Source organism: Balaenoptera borealis (assembly GCF_965194805.1).
Source record: "Balaenoptera borealis genome assembly, chromosome: 3".
NCBI lineage: Eukaryota > Metazoa > Chordata > Mammalia > Artiodactyla > Balaenopteridae > Balaenoptera > Balaenoptera borealis.
The window spans coordinates 158,925,676-158,943,858 of record NC_138866.1 but is presented as its reverse complement, the minus strand read 5'-3'; the positions used below and the strand labels follow the sequence as shown (position 1 = coordinate 158,943,858).

At 38.3% G+C, this 18,183-nt stretch overlaps 1 protein-coding gene across 12 annotated transcripts in view; it reads left to right on the top strand.

The window, feature by feature from the left end:
• The window catches only part of LOC309625955 (uncharacterized protein), a 180,246-nt gene that overhangs the window by 28,416 nt on the left and 133,647 nt on the right, over positions 1–18,183 (top strand). The window contains exon 7 of one of the 12 annotated variants that reach the window (XR_014242820.1): positions 3,174–5,687. The exons of the other annotated variants lie outside the window; for them this stretch is intronic. The gene's annotated coding sequence lies outside the window, so the exon portion shown is untranslated. Of the gene's footprint in view, positions 1–3,173; positions 5,688–18,183 lie in introns of those variants that run through there. 12 annotated transcript variants of the gene reach the window in all.

Genomic DNA, 18,183 nt, shown 5'->3' with positions numbered 1-18,183 from the left:
ACCCTGGGCTCAGGCCTAAGCTCGGCAGTGCAATCCTTGCCCTGACCCCAGCCCTGGTCAAATTGACTGTTTTAGGGGTCTGGGCAATTGGTCCTATTTGGCTCCGCCAGAATGATGCCAGGACTTTAAGGACTGGGGAAGAAACTGGGCAGCAGGCTTGGGACGACAGCAAGCAGATTGCAACCAAAAGGCAAGTCAGCCTGAATCTGAAGCCCAGTCATGCATGGGGGGGCGGATCCAAGAGGACGAGAAGAGCAAGAGGGGGGCTGTGATGAAACCGCTTTTGAAGCCTGAAATTCTTCTGAGCTTTTAGTTATGTGTGTCCATAACTTTCCTTTATAGTTTTAGCCAAATCGACCTGTGGCTTGTGGGTTATTATTTTTGTTATGTTGTCACCTGTGCTAATATAATCGATGCATGAGGTTGAATTTACAGATTGCACGAGATATTCAAACCATACATTAGCATCACGTATCTCTAACTATATGCAAGGAACGCCCTGGCAATTTAATCCGAGAACTGCCCACTATAGGCACCTCTAAAATCATGTAGTTCAACCCCTCATTTCATAAAGGAGAAAACTGAGGCCAGCAAAAATAACTGAAATTGTCCAACTTAATAGACTTGGATAATGACATAGTTAAGATTAAAAAATCAATTCTCTTTGGCATGGAAATCACTTCTGCCAGCACAGAGCATTTTCATTATGTTTTCCACATACTGTGAAATTAGCCAAGCAAGTAGCCAAGCTAAGCCAGTTGAGAGCACTTTGTGAAGTGAGGGAATACAGGAGCATCCTCTCTGGAACCCAGAGCCAAAGTTGAGGAATAAACCATGAAGGAGATTAGCATACATTTTTAGCCCTGGAAAGACATCTACCCACCTCACAGAACACAGCTGGCAAAGACAAAATGAAAAGAGAGGAAAAGAAAGATGCAAATTAGCTGCCACACCACCCCCATTGATTTATTAATGTAAGAAGTCCTGTGTGTTTACTTAGTCCTGTGCTAATGCCTGGAGATGGAATGGTGAGCAGAGCCAGGCTCTGCCCTTACACATCCCCGTCTGGGTAGGAAGGGGAGTCTAGCAAAGAGACAATTATAGCACAGACAGAAGGTAAGGTCTGCGGGTCAAGAAAGGAGTCCTCAGGGAACCCACACCTGTCTTCAGACTGCAGGGTAGGGAAGGTTTAGGCAAGTGGAAGTCAGGGAAGAGCATTCGAGGCCAAGAGAAGAGCGTAACAAAGGTTTGTGGTTGAGAGCAAAAGCCTAGGAAATGCAGAAAGTCATGTTCACGTGGCCGGGTCGTGGAGCAACAGAATGCTGAGTGATGCTAGAGGGGAAGCAGTTCTCTGACAGAGAGACAAAAGCACACAGGAGTCCTTCAAAGGGTTAAACACCTCCTGGGAGACAGTATGAATGAACCCTTCATTACAGGAATGCACCCAGTTTTCAGGTGTAATTTGGATTGCGACTTTGCAATTTAGAAAATCCTTTCCAAAGCAACTGAACTTTAAAGATTTTAAAGGCCATAGGCCAGACAGCATTCAAAATAATATGTTTTTGGTTTTTGCTTATAGATGCATGACAGGTGGCTTTCCTTTCACATATTATAAGGCACTTTTAGGTTTAGAAAACTGGAATGCATGCTGAACAAAATTCCTGTAAACAATCATTTATTTATCTGTGTCTTTGAAGAAACAAAAGATTGCTTTCTTTAAAATTGTATTACAGCAGAAGGAAAAAATTGTCTTTTCTACAAAGAGGTATCTAGATTATTGGGGTATTTAAACATTCCATTCCTGATATAACCAAGTCTCATTTATTCCAATACATTTAAAAAAATTATGGTATACATGTATTTGCCAAATTATGTCATGGGCACTCAGTATACTTTGAGTAAAAATAGCAGATGTCTGTATTTTCCAGTTTTATGTGACTCTGCTAAACATATGTAGTCCTATACTCAACTGTAATTTTCTTTCTAATTAAAAATATATGTTGGCTACATATTTCCATGTTAAGCTATGTGTGCCTTATGTATAGACTCTTTGGCCTCCTTAAAATAATATTTCCATAGTATTTATGGCTAACCAACCACCTGCCAAAATTTTGACATACTAAGAAATGGTCAATCTACTCCAAAAATAGCATGTTCTCTCAAATTTCTTAGTGGGCTTTGGACAGAATATTTCATTTCCTGTGACATTTTTAACTCCCTTCGAGCCAGTTTCAAGAGTCCTAGCTTCTCAAAAGTAGCTATAAGGTAGGAAACTTGAGTTTAAATACATTTATGAATTCTGTTCAATTATTAGGAGCATGCCACAGTGCAAGTTCTATGAATGCCTTTAATTATCCTGTTTAACCAAACATCTCAAACTTACTGTGTGGAGTAAGATGAGCTCCTTGTTCACAAAATGTCTCAAAACAAGCTTGATGCTCTGATTTAGCGAGGGCCTGTTATAGAGAGTAAGACACAATCATTAACTTTAAGAGGCTTAAGTTTAGTTGAGGAGTCAGAATGTGTGTATTTACATACAATAATAATACTGAAATATCATCGAAATGCTAAATTTATGGCACAGACTAGTTAATCGAGAGTTGCTGGGGCTGACTAAAATTAAAAATTCACCAAGCTGATGGAATGCTTGGCATATGATAAACTCTCGGTAATAATAATTACAGTTAGTAGTAAAAAAAAAATAAATGTGTGTGTTTGTGAGAGTGTGTGTAATTTGGCTCCATAGACTTGCATTGAGAGAAAGAAACAAGAATGGGTAGAAACATCAGAATGAAGATTTTTTTAGTGCTATTGTTGCAGCAATTAAGGCAAGAGATTATGAGAATCCCACCACTAAAATGGAAAGAAAAGGAGAGGATTCAGGGGTTTTTCTTGCTATGGTGGTGGATTATGTGTGATTGGCAAAGAAGAAAAAGGAAAAGAGGAACCAACTGATGGGAATCACGGGGGCTTCTGTGTTAGTGGATGTCTCTGTGGCTGCGTCACCAATAGCAACAGTAACCGTCGTGCATAGTGGTGATAACATGCTCAGTCGGGGTCAGAGGTTAGGGTTGAAGATGTAGACTTTGAACAGCGCTTTGTGGTACTGGAGACCTCGTGGTCTCAGCGGGATGGGTTGGAACTCACAGAACGCCACTCTTGATTGGGTGCAGAGCAACGGGCCCGCCCACGTCTGCAGCTCTTCCTTCGTTTCCATGGTTCCTGTGGATGTATTTCAGCTCTGAACACGTCTTGCTTGTTATGAATTTGGAGGTCATGTTACTGACACGAATATGAATTCTAGGAAGTAAAGGTAAGCCACCAATCAAGGTTGACCGATCTGATATTGGCCTAGGGCCCAAAGCTGGGACCAATGTGGGGAAAGTGATTTGAAACAGTGCTTGACATTCACGTAATAAGCTAGAAATGTCAATTGCTGCTTGAGGTAAACATTTATTTTCCAGAGTAAATGTTACAGCCCCTGCTTTTCATGACCCTGTGTCATTCAAGCACTTGTCTGAAGGGCGGAAATGCATCTTGGAAGTAGCTTTCATTCCTAATCCGTATTTGTGTTTAACTACAAAACCATTTAATCCACCTGCTCATTGTAATCAGCAAAACAGAGAACACACATTTCCTTCATTATAAAAATAAAACAAAACCAAGCACTTTTCTCTGCGTTAGATTCCTTTTGAATACTAATGTATAAAAGCCCAGGTTAAATTAATCTCAGCTGTCACAGTCACACTTGGCAAATGAATCATAAAATAGTTTCTTCTTCATGTGACATCTTAATTTGATAGCAAATTAAAATCTTAATAAGGGCTTCTAAAATGCACATGCATATGTACATGCATAATCTCCTTTATTGGAGCTCAATGTCAAAATACAAATTATTTTGCTTTGTTTTTTTAAAATTGTGAATTTTTAAAAAGATAAAAAGATTTTCCAGATCTTTTTATCTGGTGGTTTCAAAGTCTCTATACCCTTGAATACTTTTAACTTACCTACAAAATAAGTTTTGGAAATCTTGCCAGAGTTGTTGGATAATGGTTTGTTTTTTTTTTATCACAGAAAATTTATTAACTGTTTACTTAAATGATACAGATATCAGTGATATAATTATCTACCTCCTAGCTTTCCTCAATAACAGTGGCCTCTCGGGGCTGGGATGTCACATGAAGAGATCAGAGGCCAATTACAGGGGTAGATTCCTGCTAGCTCTGTAGGTGCAACTCTCAAGGTGCAGAGAGGTTGCAGAAAGACACATCAGGAAACAGGTGGAGACTTACAGCTTCAACTCAGACATGTGAAGAGCTTGGAAGTTGTCATTACCATCCTCACATCAGGAAAAAAGATGAACTAACTGAAAAAAAATCAATGAAGTCTCAGGTCTAGGTACCACTCCAAATTCTGGAGAGAAACGTGAATCTGGAAAGTCAGAGCCAAGACCTGCTTTCCTGGAACAGAACCCACTGGAGCCATAAACTGGTAGCAACACTTAAAGGGTAATTTTGTTGAATTTCTGGAAGCAGAGTATGGTCTAGCTTGAGAGTAAGAAGTTGGTAGAGACCACTGAAAGGGGCTTTACCTCCAGGAATTCTGTAAAGAGCCAAGGAAGAGCCCCTTGTGGCTCTGGCAGGGGAGAAGGAGAGCAATCTTTGAGAAAGACACCCAAGTGTTCTCCATAACAGAATCCTACTCTGTGGGGAGCAGACTGTACCATCACCTTATTCCACCTGGGGGAAGACCACTGCCCTGACTCCAGCCCCCTCTAGACTTCCTGAAGCTAAGTAGCATGTGTGAAGGTCACAGCTCAGGGACACAGGCCCACCAAGAGACTGGGGTTTAATCAGAAGATAACAGAGCACTTCTCCTCTCCCACACCCCACAGCTACATCAGCAGGGCTCCTGTATAATAACAGCAGATTGTACGGATTCAGACTCTAAGGAGGAATTCGTAGGGAAGCCCCAAAGCCGTCAGGGGAGATAAAACCAATGGAACTAGAGGAATTTGAAGCTGGCGTGTACAACTATAACAAACATTAAACATAGCCTGAACTGCACATGAAAGGTCTGTTTACCTCAGTTCCTATTACCCAGCATGTCATGTCTGGATTTCAGTAAAAAATCACAAGGCGTGCTAAAAGGCAGGAAAATTACAGTATGGAAAGACAAAAGGAGCATCAGAAAGATACTTAGATATGGCACAGATTTTAGAATGTTTAAAAATAACTATGATTAAGCTCTAATGGAAAAGGTAGACAGCACACAGGAAGAGATGAATATGATTTTTTATCAACACAACCACAGAGCACCTGTGGATTCCCTGCCTGCATCCCTTCCCTTCCTTTTTTCAGGGCATCCAAACAGACTGCTTGAGTTTCTTGATGCCAGCTGGGTCTCTGATAGAAAATTGTATGTGCTCCTAAATGATCTTATTTTCCACTGTGGATGTTGAGTGGTGTCATTAAAAGTAAATAAATCAATGTGATGATTGTAAAAAAAAAAGAGAGAGGAATAATAGAAGCAGAGAGGTGGAAACTATCTGATGGGCTCATGAGTAGATGAGACACAGGCAGGGAAAGAATCACCGAGCTTGAAGGTATATCAACTGAAACTTTCCAAACTAAAGTGCAAAGAGAAAAAAGAACAACAACAACAACAAAAATTAAGGAAGGAAGGAAGGAGGGAGAAATATGACTGGTAGCTAGATTTTATAATATCTGTGGTAATTTGGGGATTGGGTAAAAATAAAGGACAAAGGTCTAGTCAGGATCCCATAATCTTGAAATATTTAATAGATGACTGGATGCTTAAAGGACCACCCAGCAGCTAGGATCTGGGTGATTTAAGTCCAGCTCAAAGGGGCATATTTTAACTGAAGTTTACATAAGACATTTTTTTCTCCCAATGTCACATCTTCCTTTCCCTCCTAATCTCAATTCTATTCTCTATGGGTCTGGGAGGGAACATTAAGTGCTAGGAAACATTAAGTGCCATACAATTCAGGCTTCTCAGTTTCCTGGCAAGGGCATTCAAACTTTGCATCCACGTGTGCAAGATAGGCTGGCAATGCTCCAGTAATTGTAACAGCCATATTACTTTCTGCGTATCTGGGACAATTAAAAGCGGCTGAAAATTGTTCTCAGACCGATTTTCCTCCATTTCAGTATTCCAGTATCTTTATAGCTTTTTAAATAAAATATCATTTAAATATGGACTTTATAGATGAGAAATGTACAATGCTTTCAAAGTTGCTGTGTTTTTAATAATAAATATTATACCATTTGCAAGCTCATGTTTGGATTTACATAAATTGATGCCTTGTATTTTCCATAATACTTCCTGACAAAATTGCATTTGATACTTGATGACGAGGCTTACTTGGAGGGTCATCAATTCAGTCTTACGATGATTGAATCTCTAAATGGAATAGTTGGCAGCTGTTTCTTTGCCTCGATTATACTTGGGTGACCTTAACTCTATCAGGGTATAAATAATACTCTATAAAAAATAGATTTGTGACTACAGTTTTATATCAAACATGTTTGGTTTAGTTTGAAACACTGAAATATTATACGGCCTTTGCTGAGAGTCAAAATATCCTGTGGGGTTTGAGGTCATGGGCTCTGGAATAAACTTCCTGGGTTGAAATCCTGTCTCTATGCCTTAGAGGCTTTGTGACTTTGGGGAAGTAACTTACTCTCTATATTTCTCAGTATTTTCATATGTAAAATTGAGATAATAATAATACCTGCCTTGTTTAGTTCTCATGGGATTAAAGGTGTTAATATACACAAATCACCCCAAAAGGTGACTAAATAAGTGCTCAGTGAGTATTTACTGTTATCTTAAAACTTTTTTTGGTCCTGGGGCTCCCCATACATGCTGTTAAAGCCAATTGAAGATAAAGTATTTGTAGTCCTGAAAAACGTCCTAATGTTTGACTAACTGGTATTTTACTTGCCACCCAATGATGCAGAATTTAATCCGTATGTACAATGCTTCCTTCCGTAATTGTCATCAATGTATCTTGATGACTTTCCACATCTTTTTTGGAGTCCTGTCTTTTCCCAACTGGGCTCATCAGCAGAATTTCCTGGGGCACTTGTTAAACACAGTGATTCCTAAATCTCTCATCTGGAGGTCTGGAATGTGACACCTCAGAATCTATATTTTTAATAAGCACCTCAGATATTTTAATGACTACCTCAGTTGGAAAAAATATTGGTCTAAAACATACATATTAATTAAGTTCTACATCCTAAGACCATTGTAAACAAACATATTTTTCATATATATTGGAAACCATGTTAGAAATATTAATCTCTGAGGTTATTGAGCACTTGGTGTCTTTTGTGATCTATTGATGTGGTTTAACTTGACTCTCAGTTGCTAGGACAATCCATCATGAAGATGTGGTTAGCAGGATGTGCCCCCCGCCCCACTCTAAAGATGTCTGCATCTGAATCTCCAGAACCTGCTAATGTTCTGTGTTATGTTACATGGCAAGGGGGAATTAAGGTTGTAGATGAAAATAAGATTGCTAATCAGTTCACCTTAAAATAAGAAGAGTCTCCTAGATTATCCCACTGGGCCCAATGTAATTTCAGGGTCCTTTAAAGTATAAGAGGGAGACAAAAGGGAAAGTCAGAGTCAGAGAAAAATTGGAAGATGGAGGAAGGTGCCGTGAGCCAAGAATGCAGGCAGCCTCTAGAAGCTGGAAAAGGCAAGAATACCGAGGCTTCTGAAAGCCTTCAGAAGGAACACAGGCCTGCTGACCTGATTTTAGCTAAGGAAGACCTATTTTGGACTTTTTGACTTCTAAAACTATAAGATGATAAATTTGGAGAAAATCTATTTGACCTTCAGTTTGAATTTCTACATATAGCACCAAAAGCATGGTACACACACACACACACACACACACATGCATATACAGAGTGAATGAGAGCTAAACCTTGCTATTTTAAGCCTTTCAGATTGGGAGTTATTTTTTACCATAGCATAAGGATAACCTCATCTCTCCAGACTGGTAAAAGCCAGAAGAATTAACCTGCAGTGTGTAATGTGAGAGCATTCAGGGGCAGATATGAGATCAAATCCCTCTCTGTTACTTCAACTAGTAGAAGCTGACCTTTGAAATGCTAGTAGGGGAAGTAGATTGTAAGATTAGGATGGCATGGAGGGAGGGATACTTCATTTGACGCTATTTTATTTGGAGATGAAAGGCAAGAATGAACTTTCACCTTGGAGGACTCAGTTGCTTTTACCTGTTAAGCACTTCTATTAATCTTATATTCATATTTTGGAAAAAGAATGTGAAACAAATGAACAACAAAAGCAGTGGCAACAAATTCAGAAATAAATTTTAACTTGAATTTTATATAGCGCATTCTGGTGAAAATATTGTTCCTATTGTTGGTAGTTATATAGAACTTTAACGTGAATGCCTATCACCCGGAAATCCTGTTAAATGCAGATCCCGATTCCATACATCTCAGGTGGGGAGTAAGGTTCTGCATTCTCGTGGAGCCCCACGTGGTGCTGATCCATGGACCACATTTTGACAAGCAGTGTGTAGAATACACACATGCAAATAGAATATTTTAATTTCATTGGAAAGCGTAATTCCAGTTTTAGAAAATAAAGGTGTATTTAGGCAAGTAATTCCAGTAGCTGTAGTTTCTCAAAATATGAGTTAGCCAGCTAAATTCAAATCCTTTGTCTGTTACCTGTTTTCTTTGAATTCTCAACATTGGCTTAGTCTCATAATACATCATTTCTACTTAGCTCAAAAAGGTTTCCTAAATGAAAACTATAATTGTAGATAAAAAAAGAAAAGAGAGAAAAAAATAATGGCAAGATATAAATTAAGAAGAAAAGCAGAATCTTAAAAATTATTCAGGATATGTCTTTTTTATTTTGCTTTGTTGGATAGAAGAGGAAATGAGATTGTATATTTATCAAAGATTTAAAATCAGGATTTTGAAATATTACAATTTATTACTATTTATTCTTACTTTTAGCAAATAAGATGCTGAATGGAGCAAGTGCATATTCAGTTGTAATACTGATGTTTGTGCCAGGTTAAAACTCAAGTCCAAATGCCAAGACATTTAGAAAACTAAATTCTTAGATCTTATCTCAATACTTCTTTTTTTTCCAAAGCGAGAACATTGTTATTGGTGCACTGACCTTTCTCCCAGGTCCCAGACTCAAATGATTGTACAAAAAGCAATATTCTTACAGTCAAACTATACATTCACTTATTATTTAAATGCTTCTTAGAAAATTTCTTTTTAATAGATTTATTAGAATCAAAATGTTAAATATCAGTTGTTTTTATTCTTATTTATAAAATGAAGAATAGAGGCACAAAATCTCGAGACATCCAAGATCACACTGCCTGCTAAGGAAAGCTTAAAACAAAGCACAAGAGTCCCTTTAACTACTTATTTTACAGAGACATCATATACAGCCATATGGGAAAGACTGGAATAAGATATATTAGATGTTGAATTTAAGTTTCATCTGAGTTATTGGAGTTTGATTTTAGAAATATATATTTGGATCATGAGTTCTTTTTTAGTTGACAAAATTGAGAGATGTGATTCAAATAACAATTAATATATTATTCATCTATGTCTTTATGAGTCTTCATAACTCATTCCTTTTTATCTTTGAATAGCATTCTAAGGTGTGGATGTGCCACAGTATGTTTATTCACTCAAATATTGAAGGATATATTGATTACTTCCAGTTTTGGGCATTTATGAATAAAGCTACTATAATACTTGCTTGCAGGTTTTTGTGTAAATGTACATTTTCCAGTCAGTTGGGTAAATACCTTATCGGCCTGATTGCTAAATCATTTGAAAGACTATGCTTAGTTTTGTAAGGAACTGCCAAACTGTCTTCCAAAATGGCTGTACCATTTTGCATTCCTGCGAACAATGAATGAGAGTTCCTGTAGCATGCTTGGTGTTTATGGGTCTTTACGGTTAAGAATACTGATAGGTGTGTAATGGTTTTTATCACTGGTTTAATTTGCATTTCTCTGGAAACATGTACCATTGAGCATCTTCATCTTTTCATGTGACAATTTTCCTTTTTAGTGAGATGTCTATTCAGATCTTTTTACCATTTCTTACTTGGGTCCTTTGCTTTCTTATTGTTGAGTCTGAAGAGTCCTGTGTATTTTTTAGAGACGACTTTTATCAGATAAGTGTTTTGCAAATGTCTTCTCTCATTCCGAGGCTAACAGCATCTTTCACAAAACAGACACTTTTAATTTTAATAATGCTCACCCTATCAATTTTTTAAATGGATCATGTTTTTGGTGCTATATGTAAAAATTCATCACCAAACTGAAGGTCAAATAGAGTTTCTCCTACATTTTCTTCTAGAAATTTTATAGTTTAGTATTTAACACTTGGGTCTATGGCCCATCTTGAGTTAATTTTTGTAAAAAGTGTATGGTCTGTGTCTACACTTTTTTTTTTTGCATATGGATATACACAATTCTAGCACAATTTGTTTAAAAGACTATTCTTTCTCCACTGAATTGCCCTTGAACCCCTGTCAAAAATCAGCTGACTTAATTTGTTTGGGTCTAATTTTGAGCTCTGTATCCTGCTCATTGATCTATGTGTCTATTGTTTTGCAAATACCACACCGTCTTGGTTTTCTGTAGTTTGAATATAGTCTGTGATATTTAAAATAAATATTTTAAAATATAAAAATATATGAAGGTGTGATTTTTAAAACAAATATTTATTCTTCCTGATGTTCTATGAGCTTCCTGGATTTGTGGTTTAGTGTCAGTCATTAATTTTGCAAAGTTCTTGACCATTATTTCTTCAAATATTTCTTTTCCTCCATCCTATCTTTATTCTCCGGATATTCCAATGACACACGTTACATACTTTTAAATTGTCTCACAGTTCTTGAATGTCCTGTTATTTCTTTCTCTTTTTTTTTTCTCCTTGAATTTCAGTCTGGGAAGTTTCTATTTATATATCCAAGCTCACTGACTCTTTCCTCAGCTGTGTCCGGTCTACTGATGATCTCTTTGAAGGCATTCTTCATGTCTGTTACTATGTTTTTTATTTCTAGCATTTCTTTTTGATTCTTAGAGCTTCTGTCTCTCTGCTTACATTACCCGTGTAAACTTACATGCTATTAACTTTTCCCATTAGAGCCTTTGACCTACTAATCACAGTTATTTTAAATACTGTAACTGATAATTCTGACATCTGTGTCACATTTGTCTGATACCGATGCTCACTTTGTCTCTTCACACTGTATTTTTTCTTGTCTTTTATGCTTTCTAATTTTTTGTTGAAAGCCGGACACACATTGACTAACAGGTACTGAAGTAAATAGGCTTTTAGTTGGAGGATTTATGGTCATCCGGCTAAGGGTAGCTGTAGCGGAATGTGCTTGAGGACTCAAGGTCCTCCAGTGCCCTTGTTTTTGTCTCCATTGTGATTTTGGGGTTCCCTAATTAATCTCCAGAGAGAGTCTCTGTCTTCCAGCTCTTTCAGGTATAATGCACTGTTATTATACAGGAACCCCATGTTTTGGTGGTAACACACAGGGAAGGACAAGCATTCTATAATCTCAGGACTAAATCTCAGTGTCTTGCAGGCCTGCATCTCTGGGCTGTGACCTTCACAAGTGTTTTTCCCATGGTATAGTTTTCTTCCCTCATCCACCTCTCCCTTCTTGACTAGAGAGTTGCCTATCTATTTCCTTAAGGCTCTAACCTCCTGACTACTGTTGTGTTTTTGTTTTATCCTCTTGAGTGAGACATAAATATTAGAGGGAGTGGAAGGAAGACCCTCCCCCAGCTGAGGTAAGGCCAGTAAAGTCTTTTCTGGACTCACTGGTCTCCAGATTTCAGAGTGGCAACTTGCCCCACAGCCTCAATTCTCTGATGGGTCCAAGAAAGTCATTTATTTTCAGTTTGCCTAGCTTTTTTGTTGTAAAAATGGGAGTGACAGCTTCTAAACTCTTTACACGTCGAAGCTGAAACCAGAAGTCAGGCATCAGTTTCTCCAAACTGATCTTCTCCAAAACTCCTTTACCTTAAAAAGAAGACAGTTTTGCCTGCAACAATGACCAAGTAGCGAATGCCTACAGGAGTGATTTCAGGACCATGGAGACACAGTATTTTACATGACTAATGGTTTAAACACCTTGGGATGTTTATCCAGGTGCAAAGAAAACTCATGAAGGGCGGGTTGGAACATTCCAGCGGTCCTCACATATTTGAAGGGAAGCCTTGTGAAAGCACAATCAGGTAGGTTTGTATAATAAATGGATTAAAATCACGTGCCAAACAGATTACCAAAAGAATACGTTGCTCTCATAAGTTTATTTAGAATGTCAAAGGTCAAGCACACACACGCAGTTTTCCTGCTCTGGCTTATATATCATGTCAGGTTGTGTACAATCCTCTGACTCCTCTGCCACTGTTAGAGTTTCTTTGTTGATAAACTTAGTCAGTGCTGCTCAGCGCTGGTGTACACACGGGCTCAACTGGGATTTTGGGGATACTGCCAACACCTTCTGCATCTTTCCCTCTCTCCCTCAATGTTTGCCCTGTTTTCTGAAGCCAACCCTTTGTTCTTGGGGAGTCAAGGCCCCTCACTTTATGCTCCTGATTATACATACAAGTACTGTGTGTGTGTGTGTGTGTGTGTGTGTGTGTGTGTGTGTCGGGGGTGGCGGTTGTCAGATAAACAATCACGTACCAATGGCTGAGACTTTCTGTTGACAGGGGTCTGGCAGGGCCTGATAGGAGCGTATGTACAAGGAGTGAACGTGAACCATCAAACATCAGAAAGTGATGTCAAATGCCCCTGAAGAGGAAACTAGGAGAGTCAGAATATTTTCTCTGGATGCACAATGTCCCCATTTTCCAGTCTTAAGACTGTCTAATAGGATTCCTACTCCATGGCCACTGGCATCTGAGTTTATTTCCCTTGGCTGTTGCCTGCTCCACAGTGTGTTTTAGGAGGCAGCGTCTGTAGCTGGGTGCTATGCCTGATCAGGTCAAGCAGCTGAGCATTGTCTGTGTTCTGCCAAGCACCCAGCTTCACAGGTACCCTTCCTCCATAGAGTCTTCTTTAAAAACATGAAGTATAGTTGATTTACAATTTTATGTTACTTTCAGGTGTACAACATAGAGATTCAATATTTTTATAGAATATACTCCATTTAAAGTTATTATAAAATATTGACTATATATCCCTGTGCTGTATAATATATCCTTGTAGCTTATTTATTTTATACATAGTAGTTTGTACCTCTTAATCCCCTACCCCTATCTTGCCCCTCCTCCCTTCCCTCTCCCCACTGGTAACCACTATTTTGTTCTCTATATCTGTGAGTCTGCTTCTATTTTGTTATATACATTAGTTTGTTTTATTTTTTAGATTCCACATATAAGTGATAACATAGAGTATTAGTCTGTCTCTGTTTGGCTCATTTCACTTAGCATAATACCCTCTAGATCCATCTATGTTGTTGCAAATGGCAGAATTTCATCCCTTTTTATGGCTGAGTAATATTCCATTGTACCTATTTACCACATCTTCTTTATCCATTCATCTGTTGATGGACACTTAGGTTGCTTCCATATCTTGGCTATTGTAAATAATGCTGCTATGAGCACTGGGGTGCATGTACTTTTCAAATTAGTGTTTTCATTTTTTTGAGATATATACCCAGGAGTGGAATTGCTGGATCATATGGTAGTTCTAGTTTTAGTTTTTTGAGGACCCTCCATCCTGTCTTCCATGGTGGCTGTACCAATTTACATTCTTGAGCATGGCATTCTGGGACTCTTTCATGATTTTCTCCATTTAGCCCCTGGAGATTATTTTTTAGAGAAAGGGACCTATTTGCAAAAGAGCTGTAAAAGGTTGATATAAGATTGTAACATTGTTGATCATAAGCCTGTACAATAAAAAGAATAAGTAAAGACCAAAACTCTCATATTCGAAAATGACTTCAAGACACAACTACTTTAACTAACTTCTCCTGGTCTCCTTAATACTTAAAAACTGTGATTAAGTCTAACTGCAGAGCTCTTTTCTAACAATAACTATTTTAACCCCTTAAACTGCCTTCATAGGTACTCATTCTTTTTTTTTTTAAATTTATTTATTAAATTTATTTATTTATTTATTTTTGGCTGTGTTGGGTCTTTGTTGCTGCACGCGGGCTTTTTCTAGTTGCTGTGAGCGGGGGCTACTCTTTGTTGCAGTGCGCGGGCTTCTCATTGTGGTGGCTTCTTGTTGCAGAGCACAGGCTCTGGGCCTGCGGGCTTCAGTAGTTGTGGAACATGGGCTCAGTAGTTGTGGCTCGTGGGCTCTAGAGCGCAGGCTCAGTAGTTGTGGCGCATGGGCTTAGTTGCTCCGCGGCATGTGGGATCTTCCCGAACCAGGGCTTGAACCCATGTCCCCTGCATTGGCAGGCGGATTCTTAACCACTGCGCCACCAGGGAAGCCCTGGTACTCATTCTTTTAAGGATTAATGAAGTTCTTGAATAGGAAGATTAAGGCCATTGCTTTGGACTTCTGAAACAGTCACTTATGTTTAGTTATTGATTGACTGAAACCAGCAAGTATAATTTTTTTGTCATTAAATAGCTTAATTAATGTGTCCTGGTATTTTCCTGGCTGTTCTTCCCACATCAGATTCAATTGGTCCATAAAAACATGAAGCCAACTCTTTACTGACTTACTAAGACAAAAGAAGTCTCAGACTATGTTTTTCCATATGGAAATCCTCTGGAGATCCTTCTTTGTACTCATCATTAGTGTGACATTTTCTCAAAACAAGATTAATCAACAAACATGGATTTGTTGATCTTTGCATTGAAAAGTTTATATTTTGTAAGGAAAGTATTTTTGATACTTAAAATGTTATGAAGCAACTTCGCTGTGTCTATGTATTCCGAATTCAAAGAGTGAAACTTATAATAAATTCTCATCAAAGTAAAACACACGTTTTTTAAAGATCAGATAAGACCTTGTGGTTAAGACAGCAAGACTCATAGCAAACACTGGTGATCTGTCATGCATCTTTCTGTCCTGGTCACGTTCACTAAGAGGCAACAGCTTATAGTTCTCCCAGTGTTTATTCTTGTTAGTTACCTCCACATTTCCAAATAATATTCAAATTATCAACTTTACCTATTTTCCATAGCCAGCTCCCTTCTCCTCTATGAATTCTACCTAATATTTCCATTGTGTGCTAAATAATTTTTCAGTGTCTGCAGTGCTATAACTATGTAACTGCTTAGCCAAAAACAAAAAAAAAGAAGAAGAAGAAGAAAAAAAGATGCTTCACTTTCATTTTCTTTTTAGACAACTTTTATTTTTCCTTGGAATTTGTAATTATTCTTTCATTTTGATTTTGTTTGCCATCTGCTTTCTTTTTCTATACACCGCTAAATAATTCTTCAAAATACTCCAATAAAGCAGTAAAATCCCTCTTATTGGAAAACTATTTACACGTGGTCAAATGAATCAATTTCTTTCCTCCTCATTGAAATCTCCCTTTTACAGCCATCGTCCAACTGCTCCAGACACACTGTCCTCTACCTGTCCCATCCACAACTGCTGTGCTATTCATTTATTCATCACCCTCATTTGTCCTGTTCATCACCCACTCATAGTCTTCACCCCCTCTCTCCTTTACTGGAACCTCTGTTTTAGGGATTGCAGACTTTCCTCTTTACCCTGTTATTTTAGTAACACCATCCTCAACCCGAGAAAGGGTACATATAGGAACTTTTTTGAGAACTTCTGTAGTTTTGAATGTCTCATTAATTTGCTCCAATATTGAATTAAGGGGAAAGTGATTTTTTTAAGGCAATTCTGCCATTGTCTTCTATACTACAGGCCGTTGTTGAGATGTTGAGGTGTCTGATGTCATCCTAATTCCTGCTTTTGTTATTGTTTTTGTTTTTTGTAGTGGCCAATGTTTGTCTATATCTTTCTGGAAACTTTTAGAGTCTTCTTTGTATACCTGGTGTTTTGAAACTTCATATCGGCATGTTTTGGTGCAGGCCATTTTGCAGTCAGTACACTGAACCCTGGCTAGTCCCTTGTAAGGTAGAAAATCTTGCAATATAGTTCTCTGAGATTTCTTTTTTGAATGGAAGAGTCTTTAAATTCTACAGTGCTTTACAATTTTCAAAAGTTTCACACACATGATTTCATATAATCCCATAATAACCTTTTATTCCCCCACCCTTATATTGCCCCTCCCCCTGAGATTTTTTGATATTATTTCTTTAATAATATCTCTCCTGCACGTACGTGTGTGTGTGTGTGTGTGTGTGTGTGTGTGTCTGTTTCTTTACTCTTTCTGGAACTACTATTAGTTGAATATTGGACCTCCGTGATAGACCCTCTGATATTCTTAATTTTCCCTCCAATTTTGTCATGTTTTTTCCCTCTTAAAATGAATTATATGAAATTATAAATATGTGATCACTTTTTAAAATTTACAAAAGTGGCAATTCCATGTGGTTCAATCTGTATGTCATTATGAATATTTCTTTCATTATATCATACAAAATATTTTATATGGATGATATTTTAAAGTTCCAACTTATTTGCAATGAATATCAAGATTCTTGTTTAATAACAAGATTCACTATGTTCTCTTACGTTCTTGAAGATGTTCATTAAACTTTTTAGAAGTTTTCATCTACTTTACTGAATCTCTTTATTTTCAAAATCTTTTGTGCCCATTGCTTTCTTCTAAGAGGTTTTCTGGAAATATCTGGCAATCTTTAACTATCTGTCAATGTTTAAAAATTTAAACAGGGTCTCTAGGGCTTCCCTGGTGGCACAGTGGTTGAGAATCTGCCTGCTAATGCAGGGCACACGGGTTCGAGCCCTGGTCTGGGAAGATCCCACATGCCGCGGAGCAACTGGGCCCGTGAGCCACAACTGCTGAGCCTGCGCGTCTGGAACCTGTGCCCCGCAACGGGAGGGGCCGCGATAGTGAGAGGCCCGCGCAGCGCGATGAAGAGTGGTCCCTGCACCACGATGAAGAGTGGCCCCCGCTTGCCGCAACTAGAGAAAGCCCTCGCACGAAACGAAGACCCAACACAGCTAAAAAAATAAAATAAAATAAATAAGTAAATAATGTAGCTATAAAAAAACAACTTTAAAAAAAAATGGGTCTCTAAAAAGCTGATTAAGAGCTATGTGTTCACAGTGGAGTTGGCATGTGATTGGACACGACTCCATTCATTTTCTTGCTGGAGCCTAAAATATGCAAAATTGTAGGTCTTTTTTATTTTTCCTCTGAGATGAATTTTTTTCCAGAGACAAAATATCCTGTCTTCTGCCCGCAGGCTATATGATCAACTTCCAATTTTGTAGGAGTTGAGCAGGGGCAAAAGGGAAAGATTTCCCCATTGAGCTTATAAACTTTAACTTAATTTCCTTAGTTTTATTTTGATGACCAAACAGCCACCCTCTACTGTGCTTTCCCTGCCCCAGTGGGGGATCTCTGAGGTCACTTTCTTTCTGGATGGGAGAGGTGGACTCATTAGGCTGCAAAGAGTGAAGAAGGAATCTCGCTCACCTAATCACTCTGTGTTCAAGCTGCCACCCCCCTCCTAGTTTGGAACCCCCTTCACTCACTCTCCTTGCTGTACTTTATGCTTCTGATTCTCCATTTTTCCCAGGTTCCTTAGTGAAAAATCCACTCAGGATTCAGCTTCCTCTGTCCTAAGTCCATGTCCACTGTCCCTCTGCTTTCTCTCTTTCGAATATTTGTTAGTCTCTCGCCCACTGATGCCTCTTCTTTCATTCACTTTGTGAGTTTATACTTCTTTTCTATCATTTTAGTAGGACTTCCAGAAGGAGCAGACCTAGACCACCATGTGTTTAATCTATTATATTTAACCAGAATTTCTGCAATTTATTTGCTTAGACATGTTATCAAGCTTATTTCTATTTTTTTTTTTTTTTTTTTTGCTGAACCACATGGCATGTGGGATCTTAGTTCCCCACCAGGGATCGAACCCGCACCCTCTGAGGTGGAAGTGTGGAGTCTAAACCACTGGACCGCCAGGGAAGTCCCCTCAAGCTTATTTCTAAGTCCTATGACAGACAAAGTGCACTATTTAGTAGAGCAGAA